Source organism: Pelophylax lessonae (assembly GCF_965119305.1).
Source record: "Pelophylax lessonae genome assembly, chromosome: 1".
Taxonomy (NCBI): domain Eukaryota; kingdom Metazoa; phylum Chordata; class Amphibia; order Anura; family Ranidae; genus Pelophylax; species Pelophylax lessonae.
Genome location: NC_138768.1, coordinates 702,533,235 through 702,552,810, shown reverse-complemented (window position 1 = coordinate 702,552,810; position 19,576 = coordinate 702,533,235). Strand labels below are relative to the sequence as shown.

At 44.9% G+C, this 19,576-nt stretch overlaps 1 long non-coding RNA gene across 1 annotated transcript in view; it reads left to right on the top strand.

Moving 5' to 3' along the window:
* Positions 1–308: 308 nt before the first annotated feature.
* Positions 309–19,576, top strand: part of LOC309545977 — a 47,615-nt gene continuing 28,347 nt past the window's right edge. Inside the window, exon 1 of the long non-coding RNA XR_014224917.1 lies at positions 309–598. This is a non-coding gene — a long non-coding RNA (uncharacterized lncRNA). The remainder of the gene's footprint in view (positions 599–19,576) is intronic.

Here is a 19,576-nt window from a genome sequence, read left to right as displayed (position 1 = left end):
TTTATACTGACTTTTTACAATTACAAAGGCAGCAGTTTAGAAATTGCATGAAAGGTTTAGCACTGGGAAACACTTTCTGAAAGAAAAAAAGTGCATTTTATATACAACTATGTGGATCAGACCTGATGAGATGAGGGACAAATAAAGGAGGAAGGGACAGATGGACTTTGTTCTGAATGAGGGACAGTCCTTGAAATCAGGGACAGTAGAGAACTATGTATAAGCAGTAGAGCAGCTTCCACAGACTCCACCCATAACAATAAACAGTCAGCTGTCAGCGGCTACATCACATCCTCACAAAGTGAAAGTACTTCCTGTCCTGTCACACACAGCAAAGCTGGAGGAGTCTGCATGACACAGGGCGGCTTCCTGTTATCAGCTCTCTGGGTTACCCTAGCAACAGCCTGTATTCCTTCCGTCCACATTCTAGCACTAACCAATGGAGGGCTGCCTCGGAAAGGTGAAAAGTTTTGACCCAACCACCTCCTCGTAGCTCGCTGACATCAAAGTCACATGACCTGGTGGAGAAGTAACCAGTGGGAGCCGAGGAAGCTGATAGTGTGGGAGAGCCGGGGAGGACCTGCTCTATGGCAGCGCTGTAAGTGTATAGATGGGGCGGTAATAGGCTGGGATCGGAGTCGGGGTCACCGGTCTGTCTTCTCACTGGGGGGAGGACTACCTTCACTATGTGTGCTCACCCAATGACAAGGTATTGGCTGCTATACACATACTGTACTATACTGTATTGTGTACTACACTGCATTGTGTACTACTGGGAGCTCTGTGTACTACACTGCATTGTGTACTACAGGGAGTTCTGTGTACTATTGGGGGCTCTGTGTACTATACTGCATTGTGTACTACAGGGAGTTCTGTGTACTATTGGGGGCTCTGTGTACTATACTGCATTGTGTACTACTGGGAGCTCTGTGTACTACACTGCATTGTGTACTACAGGGGGTTCTGTGTACTATTGGGGGCTCTGTGTACTACAGGGGGTTCTGTGTACCTCTGGGGGGTTCTGTGTACTATACTGCATTGTGTACTACTGGGGGCTCTGTGTACTACACTGCATTGTGTACTACTGGGGGCTCTGTGTAGTACACTGCATTGTGTACTACTGGGGGCTCTGTGTAGTACACTGCATTGTGTACTACAGGGGGTTCTGTGTACTATTGGGGGTTCTGTGTACTACACTGCATTGTGTACTACAGGGGGTTCTGTGTACCTCTGGGGGGTTCTGTGTACTATTGGGGGTTCTGTGTACTACACTGCATTGTGTACTACTGGGGGCTCTGTGTAGTACACTGCATTGTGTACTACAGGGGGTTCTGTGTACTACAGGGAGTTCTGTGTACTACAGGGGGTTCTGTGTACCTCTGGGGGGTTCTGTGTACTATACTGCATTGTGTACTTCTGGGGGGTTCTGTGTACTATACTGCATTGTGTACTTCTGGGGGGTTCTGTGTACTATACTGCATTGTGTACTTCTGGGGGGTTCTGTGTACTTCTGGGGGGCTCTGTGTACTATACTGCATTGTGTACTACTGGGAGCTCTGTGTACTACACTGCATTGTGTACTACAGGGAGCTCTGTGTACTACAGGGGGTTCTGTGTACTACAGGGGGTTCTGTGTACCTCTGGGGGGTTCTGTGTACTATACTGCATTGTGTACTACTAGGAGCTCTGTGTACCTCTGGGGGGTTCTGTGTACTATACTGCATTGTGTACTACTGGGAGCTCTGTGTACTACACTGCATTGTGTACTACAGGGAGCTCTGTGTACTACAGGGGGTTCTGTGTACTACAGGGGGTTCTGTGTACCTCTGGGGGGTTCTGTGTACTATACTGCATTGTGTACTACTAGGAGCTCTGTGTACTTCTGGGGGGTTCTGTGTACTATACTGCATTGTGTACTTCTGGGGGGCTCTGTGTACTATACTGCATTGTGTACTACTAGGAGCTCTGTGTACTATACTGCATTGTGTACTACTAGGAGCTCTGTGTACTACTGGGGGCTCTGTGTACTATACTGCATTGTGTACTACGGGGGGCTCTGTGTACTATACTGCATTGTGTAGTACTAGGAGCTCTGTGTACTATACTGCATTGTGTACTACTGGGAGCTCTGTGTACTACTGGGGGGCTCTGTGTACTACACTGCATTGTGTACTACTTGGGGGGGCTCTGTGGACTACACAGCATTGTGTACTACAGAGGGCTCTGTGTACTACTGGGGGCTCTGTGTACTACACTGCATTGTGTACTACTGGTAGCTCTGTGTAGTACACTGCATTGTGGTACTACTGGGAGCTCTGTGTAGTACACTGCATTGTGTACTAATGGGGGCTCTGTGTAGTACACTGTATTGTGTACTACTGGGGGCTCTGTGTACTATACTGAATTGTGTTCTACTGGGGGCTCTGTGTACTACACCATATTGTGTACTACTGGGGGGCTCTCTGTACTACACCGTATTGTGTACTACTGGGGGGCTCTGTGTACTACACTGTATTGTGTACTCCTGGGGGGGGGGGCTCTTTGTACTGCACTGAATTGTGTTTTTTTTGGGGGGCTCTGTACTACACTGCATTGTGTACTACTGGGGCCTCTGTGTACTACATTGTATTGTGTACTACTGGGGGCTCTGTGTACTATACTGCATTGTGTACTGCCGGGGGGGGGGGGGGGCTCTGTGTACTACACTACATTATGTACTACTGGGGCGCTCTGTGTACTAATGGAGGGCTGTGTGTACTACACTGGATTGCGTACTACTGGTGGGGGCCCTCTTTGTACTAATGTAATGGGAGCTGTGTGTACTACTGGGGGCTCTGTGTACTACACTGTATTGTGTACTACTGGGGGGGGGGGCCTCTGTGTACTACACTGTATTGTGTACTCCTGGGGGGGGGGGGGGCTCTTTGTGCTGCACTGAATTGTGTTTTTCTGGGGGGCTCTGTATTACACTGCATTGTGTACTACTGGGGCCTCTGTGTACTATACTGCATTGTGTACTGCCGGGGGGGGGGGGAGCTCTGTGTACTACACTACATTATGTACTACTGGGGAGCTCTGTGTACTAATGGGGGGGAGGCTCTGTATACTACACTACATTATGTACTACTGGGGAGCTCTGTGTACTAATGGGGGGGGGAGGCTCTGTATACTACACTACATTATGTACTACTGGGGAGCTCTGTGTACTAATGGAGGGGAGGCTCTGTATACTACACTACATTATGTACTACTGGGGAGCTCTGTGTACTAATGGAGGGCTGTGTGTACTACACTGAATTGCGTACTACTGGTGGGGGCCCTCTTTGTACTAATGTAATGGGAGCTGTGTGTACTACTGGGGGGGCTAAATGTACTACTGGGGGCTCACTGTGTACTACACTGCATTGTATACTACTGGGGGCTATGGACTATGTGTACTACACTGTATTGTATACTACTGGGGGCTATGGACTATGTGTACTACACTGCATTGTATACTACTGGGGGTTATGGGCTATCCGTACTACACTGCATTGTATACGACTGGGGGCTATGGACTATGTGTACTACACTGCATTGTGTACTACTGGGGGAGAGGGGAATGCTGTGTACTCCTTGGGGGGGGGGGGAGGGTGCACGGTGTACTACTGGGGGCTCTCTGTGTACTCCTGGGGGAGAGGGGAATGCTGTGTACTCCTTGGGGGGGCACGGTGTACTACTGGGGGCTCTCTGTGTACTACTGGGGGAGAGGGGAATGCTGTTTACTCCTTGGGGGCGGGCACACTGTACTACTGGGGGAGAGGGGAATGCTGTGTACTCCTTGGGGGGGGGGGGGGCACGGTGTACTACTGGGGGCTCTCTGTGTACTACTGGGGGAGAGGGGAATGCTGTGTACTCCTTGGGGGCGGGCACACTGTACTACTGGGGGAGCTCTGTGTACTACTGGGGGAGAGGGGAATGCTGTTTACTCCTTGGGGGCGGGCACACTGTACTACTGGGGGAGCTCTGTGTACTACTGGGGGAGAGGGGAATGCTGTGTACTCCTTGGGGGGGGGGCACGGTGTACTACTGGGGGCTCTCTGTGTACTCCTGGGGGAGAGGGGAATGCTGTGTACTCCTTGGGGGGGGGGGGGGCACGTGTACTACTGGGGGAGAGGGGAATGCTGTGTACTCCTTGCGGGGGCACGGTGTACTACTGGGGGCTCTCTGTGTACTACTGGGGGAGAGGGGAATGCTGTGTACTCCTTGGGGGGGGCACGGTGTACTACTGGGGGCTCTCTGTGTACTACTGGGGGAGAGGGGAATGCTGTGTACTCCTTGGGGGGGGCACGGTGTACTAGGGGAGAGGGGAATGCTGTGTACTCCTTGCGGGGGCACGGTGTACTACTGGGGGCTCTCTGTGTACTACTAGGGGAGAGGGGAATGCTGTGTACTCCTTGCGGGGGCACGGTGTACTACTGGGGGCTCTGTGTACTACTAGGGGAGAGGGGAATGCTGTGTACTCCTTGGGGGGGGGGGCACGGTGTACTACTGGGGGCTCTCTGTGTACTACTGGGGGAGAGGGGAATGCTGTGTACTCCTTGGGGGGGGGGGCACGGTGTACTACTGGGGGCTCTCTGTGTACTACTGGGGGAGAGGGGAATGCTGTGTACTCCTTGCGGGGGCACGGTGTACTACTGGGGGCTCTCTGTGTACTACTGGGGGAGAGGGGAATGCTGTGTACTCCTTGCGGGGGCACGGTGTACTACTGGGGGCTCTCTGTGTACTACTGGGGGAGAGGGGAATGCTGTGTACTCCTTGGGGGGGGGGCACGGTGTACTACTGGGGGCTCTCTGTGTACTACTGGGGGAGAGGGGAATGCTGTGTACTCCTTGCGGGGGCACGGTGTACTACTGGGGGCTCTCTGTGTACTACTAGGGGAGAGGGGAATGCTGTTTACTCCTTGGGGGCGGGCACACTGTACTACTAGGGGAGCTCTGTGTACTACTGGGGGAGAGGGGAATGCTGTGTACTCCTTGGGGGGGGGGGGGGCACGGTGTACTACTGGGGGAGAGGGGAATGCTGTTTTCTCCTTTGGGGGGGGGCACGGTGTACTACTGGGGGATAGGGGAATGCTGTGTACTCCTTGCGGGGGCACGGTGTACTACTGGGGGAGAGGGGAATGCTGTGTTCTCCTTTGGGGGGGGGCACGGTGTACTACTGGGGGCTCTCTGTGTACTACTGGGGGAGAGGGGAATGCTGTGTACTCCTTGGGGGGCACGGTGTACTACTGGGGGAGAGGGGAATGCTGTGTTCTCCTTTGGGGGGGCACGGTGTACTACTGGGGGCTCTCTGTGTACTACTGGGGGATAGGGGAATGCTGTGTACTCCTTGCGGGGGCACGGTGTACTATTGGGGGCTCTCTGTGTACTACTAGGGGAGAGGGGAATGCTGTGTACTCCTTGTGGGGGCACGGTGTACTACTGGGGGAGAGGGGAATGCTGTGTTCTCCTTTGGGGGGGCACGGTGTACTACTGGGGGCTCTCTGTGTACTACTGGGGGATAGGGGAATGCTGTGTACTCCTTGCGGGGGCACGGTGTACTATTGGGGGCTCTCTGTGTACTACTAGGGGAGAGGGGAATGCTGTGTACTCCTTGCGGGGGCGGGCACACTGTACTACTGGGGGTGCTGTATACTACTGGTAGCATTGTATATTACAGTGCAGTTTGTACTGCTGGAAGCACACTGTACTACTACACAGTACTGTATACTACTGGGGGTACTTAGTAGTACGCTCTATACCGCTGTGGGTACTCTATATTGCTGGGGGCACTGTACTACACTGGACTCTATACCACTGGGAGCACTCTCTACCACTGTATGCACGCTGTACTACACAGTACTGTACACTCTATAATAATTGAAGCTGGCTGTTCTGGCGCACAGCCCCGATGATCCATGATTGAAGGTGAATGGGGTTCTGCCTCTTCTTGTCATGAGGTCATTTCTTTTGGTTCATTATGAAGCTGCTGACATTTGCATAGTGTATTTCTAGCTTAGTCACATCATATCAGTTGAGCTTTGTTTATCTGCACAAATCAACACAAAGGCACCTAGAAAACTATTGTGTGTACAGTATGTGCGCTGTGCACCTCAGTACTGCATTGAGGTGGGTTGGAGTTGTCCTGATATGTAAAAAGGCAGACAGGCTGCCTTTTCATGCAGTGTGACTCATTACACCACATTCTATCACCACAATGCACGGTAATGCACTACAGTGTGTGGCGGTGTGTACAGGTGCACTGAATGGGAATTTTGGTACCAAAAATGCAGCAGGATGCACTTGGCCGAAAACCAAAATTTTAAAAAGAACATTTAAAAAAAAAAAAAAAAAAAATATATATATATATATATATATATATATATCAGAAAAGTACACCCCTCACATTTTTGTGATTATTTTATATCTTTTCATGTTTCATGTGACAACACTTAAGAAATGACACTTTGCAACAAAGTAAAGTAGTGAGTGTAAAGCTTGTATAACAGTGTAAATTTGCTGTCCCCTCAAAATAACTCAACACAGCCATTAGTTCAGTTCAGTGTTGGGACCCTTACTTTTTAATACCTTTATAAATGATATAGGGTCTGGGATTAAAAATACCATTTCAGTCTTTGCAGATGACACCGAGCTTTGCAGTGGAATAACTTCCTTACAGGATGTCTCCAACTTACAAGTCAACCTCAATGCACTGTTTAACCAGTTACTACCCACCTGCTGTCAAATGATGGCGGAGCGGTGTACCTATTATCCTGGGACGCCGTCATATGAGCGGCGATCGTGACCGTGCCGTGTTGCTAGGACACGGCGCGATCCCGATCTCGGTAAAGAGTCAATGACATGACTCTTTACCCATGTGATCGGCGGTGTCCAATCACAGCTGGTCACATGTAAATGAGGAAGTGCCGTTATTCGGCTCTCCTCGGCACACACTGTGTCAGTGTGTGAGGCGAGGAGAGCCGATCAGCGGCTCTTCCTCATAGGGGACACAGGGAAATGTAATCAGGTCACTGATCACCAGTGTGAAATAAAGTGCCATAACTGCTCATCATCAGTTATTTCACACTGGTGAAAGCTCTCAGCAAACTTTGTTGAGGCTTTTAAGTACCCTTCAACTCCAGTTTGTAAATGTTGAACACCGATCCTAATAGGAGTGCTGATTGCCACTTTAAACTAGCAGCAAGCAGGCTTCAGCATTACTTGAAGCTTGCAGCCTGCATAAAGTGGCAATCAACGCTCCCATTAGTGTTCAACATGTACAACCAACATCAAGTGGTTAACTTTGTGCCTAAAATGTGTTGTGTGTAGGCTTGTGACGGTATCAGATTTTCATGCTGCGATTAATTGATTAAGGTTGTGCCACGGTATACGGTATTATCACGGTATTCTATTATTAAATTTAAATTATTAAATTTCCACCTCACTTCAATTTCATTGCTGAATTTAGGGGCTTTGGTTCACTTATGCACATTATTATATAGTCAGTCAGTACAGACTCTGAACCAGGCCTAAAATGGGTCATCAAGCAGTGTCTGGCCTAACTGGTGATAACTGGTCCTGGCGCTCGGCTCCGATCCGATGGCCTGGTCATTAAGAGGGCAAATCCTTGTGGTCAAGAAGTGGTTAAACCTGAAGGAGGTGTTGTTTATAAATTACTTTACTATCGCTTTAGGCCTGGTTCACATGTATGCGGGTTGGCGGTTCACATGTATGCGGGTTGGTGGTTCACATGTATGCGGGTTGGCGGCCCACATTTGCACAGGCATAGCAGCCCATTGATTTGAACGGGCTGCTATGCCCTCATTTTCCGCAGAAAAAAGGTGCATGCAGCATTTTTTTAAAATTCAGTGGCCTTGAAATCCATCCTGCTTTTGCACCATGCGACTAACCTGCAGTTCCTGCTCTGGCAAGCTTTCTGCATTTTTTGTAGACACTGCTTGATGGCTATATAATAATGTAATGTGGGCTGCTATGCGTGTGTGTGTGTGTGTGTGTATGTATGTATGTATATATATATATATATATATATATATATATATATATATATTTATTAGAGCTGCACGATTCTGGCCAAAATGAGAATCACGATTTTTTAGCTTGGAATAAAGATCACGATTCTCTGTGTAACAAAAAAAAAAAAATTGGGATAACTTTACTGTTACGTTTTTTTTTTTTTTTTTTTTTTTTATTCATTAAAGTCTAATCATTGCGTTTGAAAGACTGCTGCGCAAATACAGTGTGACATAAAATATTACAACAATCGCCATTTTATTCTGTAGGGTCTCTGCTAAAAAAATATATAAAATGTTTGGGGGTTCTAAGTACTTTTCTAGCAAAAAAAAAACTGATTTTAACTTGCAAGCAACAAGTGTCAGAAAAAGATCAAGTCTTTAAGAGGTTAAACTTCCTTTCTCCCTGGCAGAGGGAAGGAAAAGATACAAATGTAATCATTTTTGTTTATAGTTAGGAGACTTAATGCTGAAAGGTGTTAGCTGAGTGAGTGAATGAGTCATCCAGCTCACTGAAATGTATCAATTCACAAGTCAGGCAGACTTGACAGAGAAACTCGGTATTTTAAAAATGCCACAATAACAATACCGTGGCTATGCAATACCGCGATATATCGAATTACCGAAAACCGGCATATGTCTAGTTGTGTGTAATTTGTGTGCTGCTTTTACTAACAGATCTGACTGTTTGTTTTCTTTTCCTCCCTGCTTTGCAGAGGAAACGGCTAGATCACAGATCTGTGTACTAAGCCTTGTGTGTAAGTAGGCACAGGACTCTGTGCTGTAATTGGCTACAGCGGATCAGCAGGTCTCAACCATAAATCATTGGCCGGGACTTGTTGACTAAATTCCACTGCAGCCAGTGACAGTGTGGACTAGCATGCGTGCGCCCCTAACCTGGAACAGGCTGGATGATGTAAATGTACATTGTGCAGTCTGCCCATGCCCCTTCCTGCAGTAAACCATTAAATGGTGTTGTGTTTTACATTTTGTACGCCTGCCAGGGGCATGCGTGATGTCTGGGTCACACAGACAAAATGAAAAGAGGCAGTCAGAGCGGTTCTTTACTTTGTGATTGCTGTAAACCAATCACAGTCATCATAAGTGTAAACTCCTGCCTTTGTTTACAAACATTCCGCCCATTCACATGGGGGGCAGGCAGGCAATCTATTGCTACTATGTGACTCTAGCGGGTGACTTCTAAAAGCTAAGTGCAACTTCTTTAACACAATGCCAGCATGGTTTCTCATTTCCAAAAAAGACAGTGACAAAAAAATTACACTATTAGTCTTTTTTTTTTTTTTTTTTTTTTATAGCAAGGAATAAAAAATGTACTGGGTATTTATTTATTTAATACCACTAATATAAAGCTCAAATCTGTCAAAGGGGGAAAAAAAACAAGAAAAACATGGATATAGTTACTGATAATGAGATTTGCAAGAATCTTCCAAGACAGCTACTTGAGAGATTGGCTTCGTGTTTAACAGTAGAAAGCCCATTCCCAGTTGTTATAAGTTAAACCTACTATAAGTCACCTACCTGGTGAGGGTGGGGTCTGGCCGCAGCACCGGACCATACACAGCCTGTTAGCAGCCAGGGGAGAGAGGGCTGGATGACTGAGAGTGCTTGGGCCCCGCTCTAAAATTTATTTTAGGGGCAGGATGCTATCCTGTTGCCAGGCAACCCAAATCCTGGCATTGGGCTACCTTGACAACAAGACCCACCCACTCTGCTTCGGCCGGGCACAGGAAGCGCGGCCTTTGTCTCCAGCAGGCACAGAAGGCAGGAACAGCAGGATTGCGTTGTGCCCGCTAAGGTGGGAGTGGGTGCGTTGCAACATGCACATGCAGGCGCAGAGGGGAGGCACCCTTTTCAGCACTCAACCAGGAAGAGGGGGTGAAGCCCTTTAGGAGGAGGCAGCTCCCTGAAGGCCACAAAGGTTATGTGGTCTTCATGTGGGTGCCAGGGAAGGCAATGGTGGAGGGCTTGACAATGTAGGAAATGGTGGGCAGGTGGGGGGTTTGGGGAGAGCCAAATGGTGGGCAGGTGGGGGGTTTGGGGAGAGCCAGGTGGGCAACCGGGACAACCATATTGACCTAGCATTGCATCATTTCACGATCTTGTTTGTTTTTAGGTTTGGGTATATCCAACTTTGTTTGCCAGCGGCCACATTTGTTATCACAGCACAAATCCATTACTATATGTATTAAAACCCATCTGCTTGCTTTACTTACAGTATCTCAGTGGTAGATGGAGATATTTATGTCTGTTTTGTTTTATTATTGTTCTTGATGACATACAATTAACATAGCAATCATATCTCATCTATAACTAAGTAGGTGTGACTGCAGAGCCTTTAGCTGAGCTGTACTGGAATTGTATTAATTAGCAGTGATGTTAGGGTGTGCCGTCATAATTTGCCTGTTCTTTTGCGATGCTTTGTGTTGTTTTTTTGTTTTATTTATATATATATAGTGTAACATATTTTCTTTTTTGTGTTGTATTACTAGCAAGTTAAAACATTTTTTTCCAGTGTGCTATGTTATGTGTAAGGTACATGTATCTGTGGTGTTTTTTTTTCTTGTCTTTTCTAGAAAAAAAAAATAATTAAAAACAGATTTTTTTTTTTTTTTTTTTTTTATTTATTCATTTATTTTCTTAATTTTTGCACTGGGAATGCATCATCAGCCATTCATAAAAAAAAAAAAAAAAAATGTTCAGTTTCTCCTGATTTTATTAATGGATAATGATACAATTTCACCCTCTGCTCCTAGCCACTAGTGCAATATGAAATTCCTCAGAGGGGCATGGCCAAAACGTAAGGACTGTATCTGAAGCTTGTGTGGAAACTAGGTTAACACTTATGCATTTTCATGTGTTTTTGTGAATTTTCGGCCAATGTCTGATCGGCCGATTTTCGGCTTGTTAGTATAATGCTTCCGACAACCGACTCCGACTTTTCGACCGAAAAAAATCTGGTGTGCATGCTATAAAATTTTTGTTGGCCGTCAACACAACGGCCGATTTTCCGTCAGTCAGTACAGATTTCAGCAGACAAAAATCTGATGAGCAAGACTGGGCATGCTCAGAGAAGAAAAAACACACGGAAAGTAAACCAGCACATGACATCACTTCTGAAGTAGATTTCTGTTGGCCGAGAAAATTTGTGTGCAGTCTAGGCACATTCCAACCAACAAAACACCACCCTGGACAAAAGTCGGACGATCGGTTGGCCGATAATCGTTGCGTGTGTACGAGGCTTTAGAGTGCAGCCAGGGCTTTGTATTACTGTGGAGCTGCAGGATGGGTGAGAGGGGGTGGGAAGGATAGTTGTCTAAGTTCTAGATCTTTCCTGGAGTTTGGCTTTAGTTTCATTCTCTAGTTTAGTTCAGACCTGTGCAAGGCCTTCCGTCATAGGGCCTGATTATACCTATGTAACATGCTTCCATTCAACTTGGAAAAAGCTACATGTGCTGTTTTGACTCCGGCAGACTTTAAGGAGATCACGTTGAAAACATGTAAGAAAAATGCATGAAAAAACATTTAAATGCACAAAAACACATGAAAATGCATAAGTGTTAACCTAGTTTCCATCTAACGTTTAAAGTGTTACTAAACCCACAACAGTAAAATCAGTCTGCATATGCAGGAAAGCATGCTTGTTTAACTCACTGTGGAACCTAAGGGGTTAATCCTCTGCATTGTGTAAAAAGGCTGTTTGATCCTGTCTTCTCTGTTCCTCCCCTTCTTCCACTGTCCCCAATTCATCTCCTGATAGAACAAAGTCTAGGGGCAAGCTGCACATGCTCAGTTTGGTATGTATTGCTAGAGAGTTTTTTTTTTTTTTCTTGGGAGGGTGCATGTGATCGGCACAGGGCCAATAAACACTGTCCAGACAAAGGGTCAGGGGTCATGCAGCCTCATTGGACAGTCACAGGAGAATGAAAACTCCTCCTACAAGCTTAACCCAACACTGATAGAGGTCACAAGACTGCTATATACTGCTGATGAGAAAAGGTATTTAGCATTTTATATTTCCTAAAAAGATTGCATTTCCATATTCTGTGTGCTGTGGGAGACCAGATCTAATGAATGCAGGGTCCTGGGTTTAGTAACACTTTAAAGAGTAACTCCAATTTTGTTGAGAAACAAACATTCTCCTCTGGTTGATCTATGTTCAGTGCCTTGAAAAGGTATTCATACCCCTTGAAATTTTGTCATGTTACAACCAAAATTGTAAATGTATTTTATTGGGATTTTATGTGATAGGCCAACACAAAGTGGCAAATAATTGTGAAGTGGATGGAAAGTAATAAATGGTTATAAACATTTTTACGAATAAATATGTGAAAAGTGTGCTGTACATTTGTATTTAGCCTCCCCTGAGTCACTACTTTGTAGAACCTCCTTTTACTGCAATTACAGCTGCAAGTCTTTTTGGGGATGTCTCTCCCAGCTTTGCACATCTAGAGAGTAACCTTTTTGTCTTTGCAAAATAGCTCAAGCTCTTTGATTGGATGGAGAGCGTCTGTGAACAGCAATATTTAAGTCTTGCCACAGATTCTCAATTGGATTTAGTTCTGGACTTTGACTAGGCCATTCTAATACATGAATATGCTTTGATCTAAACCATTCCATTGCAGCTCTGGCTGTATGTTTAGGGTCATTCTCCTGCTGGAAGGTGAACCTCCGCCCCAGTCCCAAGTCTTTTGCAGACTCTAACCGGTTTTCTTCTAAGATTGCCCTGTATTTGGCTCCATCCATCTTCCCATCAACTCTGACAAGCTTCCCTGTCCTTGCTGAAAAAAAGCATCCCCACGATGTGATGCTGCCACCACCATGTTTCACAGTGGGGATGGTGTGTTCAGGGTGATGTGCAGTGTTAGTTTTCCGCCACACATAGGCCAAAAAGTTCAATTTTGGTCTCATCTGACCAGAGCATCTTCTTTCACATGTTTGCTGTGTCCCCCACATGGCTTCTCGCAAACTGCAAATGGGACTTCTTATGGCTTTCTTTCAACAATGGATTTCTTTCCACTCTTCCCTAAAAGCCAGATTTGTAAAGGGCATGACTAATAGTTGTCCTGTGCACAGATTCTGCCACCTGAGCTGAATCTGTGCACAGGACTCTGACACAGGACCCAGAGTTACCATGGGTCTTTTGGCTGCTTCTCTGAATAATGCTCTCAAGTCCAGCCTGTCCGTTTATGTGGACGGCCATGTCTTGGTAGGTTTGCAGTTGTGCCATACTCTCCATTTTCGGATGATGGATTGAACAGTGCTCTGTGAGATGTTCAAAGCTTGGGATATTTTATTATAACCTAACCCTGCTTTAAACTTCTCCACAACTTTATCCCTGACTGGTCTGGTGTGTTCCTTGGCCTTCATGATGCTGTTTGTTCACTAATGTTCTCTAGCAAACCTCTGAGGATTCTGCAGAACAGCTGTATTGTTACTGAGATTAAATCACACACAGGTGGATTCCGTTTACGAATTAGGTGACTACTGAAGGCAATTGATTCCACTAGATTTTAGTTAGGGGTATCAGAGTAAAGGGGGCTGAATACAAATGCACCACACACTTTTCAGATATTTATTTGTAAAAAAAAATTGAAAACCATTTTCATTTTCCTTCCACTTTACAATTATGTGCCACTTTTGTGTTAATCTGTTGCAAAAGAAAAAAAAATAAAATACATTTACGTTTTTGGTTGTAGCATAACATGTGTGTATCATGGGGTATGAATACTTTTCCAAGGCACTACATTGCAAGGATTTTACCAAACTTTGTGGCAGATTCCTACCTTTTGTTGTTCTGAAGGAAAAAACTATTTGTTCCTCTGTGCCCCTGTGCTAAGTGAGTCTAAATGGGAGTGGTTTCATAATTATCAACCAGCTGCTGCAGAATTAGGGCTCTAATAAGGAAAATTGCTGAGTCTGCATCTTTTTAGATGGGATTTCCTATTGGGAGTATCTCACCAAAAAATGAAATTTTTGTTGCAGGGGATGCCAAAAATCTGACTTGTATCAGACTTCTGGGAAAATCAATGAGCCAATCACACAAACAGGACATTACGTTTCTGGGGGGGGGGGGGGGGGGCGTTCTTACGTTTCTGGGGGGGGGGGGCGTTCTGTACATTCTGTGTACAGAACTTCTCCAGGTAGCCATATTGCATTGCACTTTTACAGAAAATTTCAGAGCTGCAGATTGAAAAGGAATGGTCATTTTTTAATACCAATCAATTACAAGATTACTTGTGTCGCAATTGTTATACTAAATTATAGATACATAATTTTTTTATTTTTTTTATTTCCCTTTTTTTTTTTTCCCATTAAGTGGAGTTACCCCTTTAACTTTAACCTTTTAACATCAGACCCATCTTGTAATGTGGATGTTTGGTGGTATCCTTCCAGAGCTTGGCTTGGCTCTGGCCCCTTAGCTGATAGCAGGCAATAGTAGGAGAATGGAAGTAAGTGTACTCCTGTTACCCAAATGAGAAGTATGCCCAAAAAAAAAAAAAAACTTTGACACTTAAAATACCACAAAAGCAAATCTACAACCCTGCTCAGGGTTAGTAATCCTAAGCGGCCAGCACACATCTGTGATACCAGATTACCCGAAATGAAAATCTAATCGGGCAGTGCTAATATTTTAAGTAATCTCTCCAAAATACAAGTGAAAAACATAAACACGGGCAAATGTTATATGAGTAACCAAAAGTCCCAATAAAGTGTGAATAAACAAAGATAGTGTCCAGCAAATATATGGTTAAATCCTCCTCCCCACTCCTGCTTATGTTTCCCTGCAGACAGGCTGGGAAAGATCTGGGTCATGTGACAGCTGTATATCGATTAGGAAAAAGGTACTTAGATGTGGGATTTTTTTATTTTTTTTTTAAATAACTACAGTGCCATCATCTACATACAGAAATAGAAGGGAAAATGTAAATTAAAGGGGAGTTCCACCCTAAAATTTTACTTTTGTCCATCTTCTTGCTCCGGGTCACCTGTAAAACAAATGGATACTCACAATTTTTTTTTTTTTTTAATTCACTTACCTTGTTTTAGAAGAACATATATTCACCTTACTTCCTCTTCCTCCCTCTGTGGCCACGGCGATTCGTCACTTCCTGGCTTTGCAATGATTCCTGGGAGCTGAACGTCATCGCTCCCAGGAATCAATGCGCCTGCACCGGCCCCGACGTCAGTTCCGGTGCGCGCGCACCATTCCCTTCTAAACAGCTTCTGGGCATGCCCAGAAGCTGTGCAGGGATGACGCTGCAGCCCCGGAGGTGACGGAGAAGACGCAGAAGAGGATCGCGCTGGCTTCAAGCTGCCCACACCTGAGATGGCAGCTCTGGAGAAGACATTTTCAAGGTAAGTATTTCTTCTTGCAGGTAAGTGCGACCCGGGACAGTTCAGAGGCTATCCATTGTGGAATGCACTAGCCCTGACTGTCCCGGGGGTATTTTCATGTATTTTTTGGGTTTTTTTTAGGTGGAACTCCGCTTTAAACAGTGTGTGTTTAGTATCACTTTAAGCAATTCAACTTAAACCTTCTGTGATTTATGCTTCTCACACTGGAATAAGTGTAAGTGCAATAAGCTTGGAACCTGCAATAATACTCCAAGCATTGTGTCATATAGGTCATTCTGTAAGCACACGCCTTTAGCTGGAATGAGATGTACGATCGGTCTGTGAACTCAGATCATTTCTTAGAACAGGGAAGACGACTGCATTAGGTGTACAGGGGTTTGTGATCTTCTAATAGTCACACGATTCCATACTAATTGTTTGGTGTCCATAGTAAGCAATAGATAAAGGCTTGTTTACAAAATCTGGAGCAAAGGCAACTTTAGCAAAAGTCAGTAAGAGCCAAGAATTCTGGCTACTATGTGTAACTGTTTAATTTGTGTGATGTTGGTTGCAGTTTGCCTAATGTAAATGGTATATTCAATGTGTGTGGACTCATGGGTTGTCTGGGAGTGGGGGGTAGATCAGCTGGTTTGGTTAACATGACCATTTGTTGGTCCAATAAATTAAAAATGGTGCCTTTTGTTGTTAAACACACAGGTTGGTGCTTAAATTGTTGTCTGCAGGTTATCCAAACCTTAGATCTTTATTTTTTTAATTTAGAGTGTTTGTGTATCATTTCAAGTGTATTTTCTATCTGGTTTCCCACCACCTTTCTAATAAAAGTTGCCACGTAATCTACAGACCTCATTTACTGACTCTGCCAGTGACTCAGTGTATCCACAGCCAGGCAATTTTTTTTCTGCCGTCTGATAACTCTCTGGCTGTATCTTCCTGTAAAGTAGATGCATAGTTTAATGCCACAGCTGTAGGGAATGGCTATCCTGACCAAAAGCTAAAGACTTGGCCACTAGAGCTGCACGATTCTGGATAAAATGAGAATGACAATTTTTTTTGCTTAGAATAAAGATCACGATTTTCTCATGATTCTCAGCGTAACATCGTCCTCTTTCACATTATACAAAAAATTGGGCTAATTTTATGTTTTTTTTATTTTTTTTTTATTTAATTGAAGTGTATCATTTTACCAAAAAATTACTTTTAAAAGACCGCTGCACAAATGCAGTGTGACATTTAAATATTGCAACGACCGCCATTTTAATTTTATTCTCTAGGGTCTCTGCTTCTGTGTACGTGTTTGTGTGTGTGTGTGTGTGTGTGTGTGTATGTATGTGTGTATATATATATATATATATATATATATATATATATATATATATATATATATATATACAGTATCTCACAAAAGTGAGTACACTCTTCACATTTTTTATATTTTTCAAATATTTTATTATATTTTTTCATGTGACAACACTGAAAAAAATGACACTTTGCTACAATGTAAAGTAGTAGCTTGTATAACAGTGTAAATTTGCTGTCCCCTCAAAATAACTCAACACAGCAATTAATGTCTAAACTGCTGGCAACAAAAGTGAGTACTCCACTAAGTGAAAATGCCCAAATTGGGCCCAGTTAGCCATTTTCCCTCCCCGGTGTCGTGTGACTCGTTAGTGTTACAAGGTCTTAGGTGTAAATGGGGAGAAATTGTTTTAAATTTGGTGTTATCGTTTTCACTCTCTCATACTGGTCACTGGAAGTTCAACGTGGCACCTCATGGCAAAGAACTCTCTGAGGATCTGAAAAAAGAATTGTTGCTCTACATAAAGATGGCCTAGGCTATAAGAAGATTGCCAAGACCCTGCAACTGAGCAGAAGCATGGTGGCCAAGACTATACAGCGGTTTAACAGTACAGGTTCCACTCGGAACAGGGCTCGCCATGGTTGACCAGAGAAGTTGAGTGCACATGCTCAGTGTCATATCCAGAGGTTGTCTTTGGTAAATAGACATATGAGTGCTGCCAGCATTGTTGCAGAGGTTGAAGCAGTGGGGGGGGGGGGGCAGCCTGTCAGGGCTCAGACCAAACGCCGCACACTGCATCAGATTGGTCTGCATGGCTGTCGTCCCAGAAGGAAGCCTCTTCTAAAGATGATGCATAAAAAAGCCCACAAACAGTTTGCTGAAGACAAGCTGACTAATGATATGGATTACTGGAGCCATGTCCTGTGGTCTGGAGAGCCCAAGATGAACTTATTTGGTTCAGATGGTGTCATGTCATTCAGATGGTGTCGTGGTGGTGGGAGTGTCATGTTCTGGGGCTGCATGAGTGCTGCCGGCACTGTGGAGCTACAGTTCATTGAGGGAACCATTAATGTCAACGTACTGTGACATACTGAAGCAGAGCATGATCCCCCTCCCTTCGGAGACTGGGTATTCCAACATGAGAACGACCCCAAACACACACCTCCAAGATGACTACTGCCTTGCTAAAGAAGCTGAGGGTAAAGGTGATAGACTGGCCAAGCATGTCTCCAAACCTAAACCTTGAGTATCTGTTGGGAATCCTCAAAAGGAAGGTGGAGGAGCACAAGGTCTCTAACATCCACCAGCTCCATAATGTCGTCATGGAGGAGTGGAAGAAGACTCCAGTGGCAACCTGTGAAGCTCTTGTGAACTCCATGTCCAAGAGGGTTAAGACAGTGCTGGAAAATAATGGTGGTCACACAAAATATTGACACTTTGGGACCAATGTGGACATTGGTTTAATTTAGGGGTGTACTCGCTTTTGTTGCCAGCGGGTCAGACATTAATGGCTGTGTGTTGAGTTATTTTGAGGGGACAGCAAATTTGCACTGTTATACAAGCTGTACACTCACTACTGTCTCAGATATAATAAAATATTTACAAAAATGTGAGGGGCGTACTCCCTTTTGTGAGATACGGTATATATAATAAGGTTTGCTGGTTATAAGTCATTTTCTAGCAAAAAACTTTATACACATCAGTGTCAGGTAAGCAACAAGTTTCAGAAAAAGGCTTAGTCTTTAAGTGGTTAAAATGCCCTTATTAGCAGGCGAAGTTCATCCCTTTTGATCTAAAGGAACCAAATGATACAATGTCGCTATTTATCTTAGTACTGAGCAATGTTGTAATAAACTTTGCTTGCTGCCTTTTTTTTTTCTTGACAGCTCTGAGCAGGGAATAGCCCTGCACTTGTTTAACATGAATCATGGAAATGCCAGATTAAGATCGTGAGGAAGGTTAAATCGAGAGTGCAATTTTTTTTTTTTAATGATTAATTGTGCAGCTCTATGGGCCACCCTTATTTTCTATTGTCCTGCACTGTTGCATACCTATATACTTTACAGGAAGCCCGATCAGAGAGGAACACAGCTATGGGTAGGCCCGGGCAGAAGTAGCGTTCAGTACTGTATCTTATGTCTGGATACTGATGGCAATGTTTAATTTGAAGAGTGGGGTGTAGCTACTTGCACAGAGCAGCCCCGATCCTCTTCTGGGGTCCCCAACCAGTGCTCCAGGCCACTCAGCTAGCCACAGTAGTGTCTGCGTTCGTGTATATCGCTGGATCCAGGAAAGAAAAAAGGGGGCTGGGGGACAGGTGCAGCTGAGAAGTTTTTTTTTTACCTTAATGCATAGAAAACATTCAGGTGAAAAACCTTAAGGCTTTAGAACCACTTTAATTGAACAAGCGGAAGTTAGAAGCTGATTGGCTACCATACAGAGCTGCACTAGATTTTGCACTCTCCAGTTTTAGTAAATCAACCCCTTTGTCTTATTAGCTACTTCCTACCTGCTCTGTAGCCGAAGAGGGCTACAACTTGGGCTTACAATGCCGTGAGGGCGTCCATTGATATCATCACGTGATCGAGCTGCCCACACGCCCCCTGTGGCGCGCCCTGTGATCGCCAAGTTCTTCAGGACTTGGCTGATCACAGATGGGGGTAAAGGGCCAATCACAGCGGCCCTTTACCACCTGATCAGCTGTCAGCCAATGACAGCTGATCACTGGATGTAAGCATAAGCCAGTTATCGGCCTTTCTCTACTCGTGCTCACAGCGTGAGGAGAGAAGCAAAAAGCCTAAAACCAGCTTCTGTTAGAGGGGCATCGGTCCCATCAGTGCCCATCAGTGATT